This window comes from Pelodiscus sinensis, chromosome 1 (assembly GCF_052426305.1).
Source record: "Pelodiscus sinensis isolate ZL-2025 chromosome 1, ASM5242630v1, whole genome shotgun sequence".
Classification (NCBI taxonomy): domain Eukaryota; kingdom Metazoa; phylum Chordata; order Testudines; family Trionychidae; genus Pelodiscus; species Pelodiscus sinensis.
Window position 1 is genome coordinate 301,676,627 of NC_143052.1, and position 3,956 is coordinate 301,680,582.

Consider the following 3,956-nt stretch of genomic DNA (forward strand, 5'->3'; position numbering starts at 1 on the left):
TTTTACTAACATTGTATTAATCAATCTTTATATTGTAACAATTCTCTAAACAATTATATCCCACTACAGTTATTGATTCACACCTAACAAAATTATACAGCGGACAAACTATTAAAGAAGCAAACTGAGACCATACAGATTAACAGCAGCAGAGCGGGGACCGTAAAGACAAAATAAACTGAGATTTTCACCACCACAACTATTGATAAGTGAGTTCTTGCCAGACAGAAAGCTGCAGTCTGAATTTCCTTTAACCATTCTAGGATCTTTCCTTTACTGGGATGTGTTAGATTGGATTGGCTTCTTAACAGCCTAATGGCTAAGATCAAGTGTATTACCTTATTTCAATGTGATTTGGAATGTATGTGACTGTACAAGTCCAGGCTTATGGCTGCCCCAATACTTAATCAAAAAACAAGGCTTTACACCAGGGAGCCTAAGGCTTATGGGCCAGACCTAGACCCTGAGGCTTGGGGCTCTCCCCCAGCATTGGGGAGCCCATGCTGGTGAGGAGTGGGGTTTTTTTTTTTTTATTTCTTACTTGTGTGCAGCCCCCGACTGATTTTTCTGCAGGGCAGTGGCCCCAAACCAAGAAAGGTTCCCCACCCTTGCTTTATTCCATCACAGTGAGAGAAAGTCCATATATTGGCAGACCTTTGTGATTTTGATTCTTTGTTTTATCTCTGTATCTAGCTAAGTGATAAGAATACATATCTAAATTCATCTTAAATTCTTAGGCTATGTCTACACTGTCATGATCTTGCGCAAGAACTCTTTTGCAGAAGAGTTCATGTGCAAAAACTTTTCCAGAAGAGAGCACCTATACTGGCATGTGTGTTTGCGCAAGAGATGTGCTTTTGTGCAAGAGCATCCATGCCAGTGTAGACGCTCTCATGTGCAAGAAAGCTTTGATGGCCATTTTAACCATAGGGCTTTCTGTGCAAGAAATTCATGTTGCCTGTCTACACTGGCCTCTTGCACAAGAACAGTTGAGCAAGAGGGCTTATTCCTGAGCAGGAGCATCAGAGTTCTTGTGCAAGAAGCCCTGATTTCATACATTAGAACATCAGTGTACTTGCGCAAGAACTCACGGCCAGTGTAGACAGGCAGCAAGTTTTTGCACAAAAGCAGCTGCTTTTGTGCAAGATCGCACCAATGTAGACACAGCCTTAAAGTATTGGCCTTTAGGGTATGTTTACACTACAGAAGATGATTGAAGCTGCTGATCTTCCAGGATTCGAATTAGCGGGTCTAGTTTAAGACAGCTTATTTGAAGTGAGAAATGCTCCGGTCAATGCTGGTGAACCTGCTTTCACAAGGAGTAAGGGAAGTCAAAGGAAGAGTGTTCTTCCTTCGACTGCCTGCAGCATAGACAGTGCCAAAAGTGGAGTTAAACTACTTCGACTTCAGCTACTGTGGCAAGGTCCTTTCCCAGGCCCCTTACCCTAGGGCAGTGGTCCCCAACCATTTGGGGTTGCCGGGCGCCAGGGGGCGTGGCCGTTCGCCCGCCAGGCGCCGGGGCCCCCCCATAGCCGCATTCCGGGGCCGGCGCTCTCCCCTCAAGCACCGCGCGCCCGGGGCCGGCGCTCTCTCCCCCCCCTTCCCCAAGCGCCGCGCGCCCGGGGCCGGCGCTGGCGCTCTTCTCCCCCCCCTTCTCCAAGCGCCGCGCGCCCGGGGCCGGCGCTGGCGCTCTTCCCTCCCCCCTTCTCCAAGCGCCGCGCGCCCGGGGCCAGCGCTGGCGCTCTCTCCCCCCCCTCTTCCCCAAGCGCCGCGCGCCCGGGCTGGCACTCTCTCCCCTCCCCCTCCTTCCCCAAGCGCCGCGCGCCCGGGCTGGCACTCTCTCCCCTCCCCCTCCTCCCCCAAGCGCCGCGCGCCCGGGCTGGCACTCTCTCCCCTCCCCCTCCTCCCCCAAGCGCTTTCTCCCCCCCCCCCCATGCACCGTGGGGCGTGAATCTACGGCGCCCCCGGGGCCGGCTCCGGCACCGCGCATGCGCCACGTGCCCGGGGCCAGGCCAGCCCTGAGCACTTGGCGGGCGCCGAGAAATGCCCCCGCGGGCGCCATGTCTTTTTATTGCTTGTGCCAGCTTCCCACCACCTTCTATTTGTGGAGCTTGATTTTCCCTAGGAACTAGTTCAGCTACCTTCTCCTTCTGACTGGGGGAGGGGGCTGAGGGAGGATGCACACACACACACACACACACACACACACACACACAGAGCGCCTCTGGCTCCTACTCCTCTGCTTCCCCTCTGGTTGCTTTGTATAGCCCTCTGACTACTGAGGCCCGCAGCTGCTTCCATTAGCCATTCAGGCCTGGGCTTGCTCAACTGGATGTAATTGGCCTTTTCAGCTAGGCTATAGTGGCAGCTCTGGCTTATCCAGCAGTCTGTCACATACCTCCCCCATTATGAGTCAGCAGGTATGGGCCTGACTCTCTTGGAGGCCCCTACCCTGATGCCTCAGTGCCTCCCACAGCTGAGTGCATAGGGCAGCCTGCCAGTCCTTAAAACTCTCTACCTCTGAGGGTGGCTTGCCCCCTTTTTCTTGGGGTTCTTGTGGAGCTGTCCCTTGCTCTTGGGTGGGCGATCCTTGGGGACCCTGCTCTAGGGTTCCACCCTCCATGGGCCATTCTGGTCCTTGCGAAGGGGGTCCCTTCAAATCCAATCCTCACTTGTGCCCAAGCACTCCCTCAGGGCTTCTTCAGGAGGCTCCTTTGTTCCCTCTCCTCAAAAATTACAGTGGAAGGGACCTGGCCCATAAAAATTCAGTCCTTGCCCACAAGTCTTCACACCAAACGTACCCCCATTGAGGCCCTTTCTGTGCTACCACTTCAACCTGCACTGGGGTGTCAGAATCCCCTCTCTCCCTTCATGCAATACCATCTGTGCCTCAGTTTCCATCATCTCCCCAACCGGGGTTGATGTCTTCTTTTCTAGGGGCTGCTCTGGGGAGCAATCCAGTCATTCATCCTCTTCTTAGGAGGGTTTAGGGCTTCCCATCACCCCGACATGTTTCACATCTTTCTGTCCCCATGGGGTTAAGTCACCGCCCTGCTACGTGCCCTAGTTCCTCACACCCGTAGCACCAACGGCCATGCTTCTGTCTCTCTTGGGGGGGGGGGGGGCGCGCGGGGAAATCTCTTGCCTTTCCCTGAGGCTGCTCTCTCTCTGTGGTGGGCTAATCCCAGTCCTGACTTATCACCACTGGGTATGGCATCCAGTCCACTACCCCCACCCACTTCCACCAGAATATGCCCCTCACTTACAGCAGCACCTGGGCTACTGGGTAGGACCTCTTGTCCCCATGAATGACTTCTAGCATCACTTGTGCTCATGGGACTATACAACGTGGCCTCACCAGCCCCTTCCACACTACCACTCACATTGGTGAGACTCTGACTCTTGTCAGGTCCTCCCGCCTGAGTCAACCCACAGGACCATGTGTACCCACAGTCTATACCGTCTGGGAAATCTTGCTTCCTGTGCCCTTGCCCTCCCACATTGCCAGCAGATCATTTTGCCAGCCCCCAAAGGTGCTGCTCGAGGTGCCTCCTCCCTCTCAGAAAGGGGCTCCTCCAGCTTCTTCCCTGGTTCCTTGTCCCTGAAGGGTCAGCTTTCTCTTCAGGGAATCTCCACCTTGGTATAGTCCTCCACCAGCCTTACTACTGCATCCACTGTTGCAGGCTGGTGCCTGACCCACACGGGATAGTCTCGGGCAGGGCTTGCAACAACTGCTCGAGCTAGTCCATTATTTCCTGAACTGTCCATGTCTCTGGCTTAAGCCAGTCAGTTGACCAGTCTACTAACTTTTGGGCAAAAACCTGCTGCTGTCCATCAAGCTGACGGAAACTTCTGCTGGTACTTTTCTGTGGACAGACCCACCCAGTCCAAAATGGCTGTTCTCACTGTGGCAGGCTCGATCATCCCCCAAAGCCATATAGGCCGCTTGACCCTCT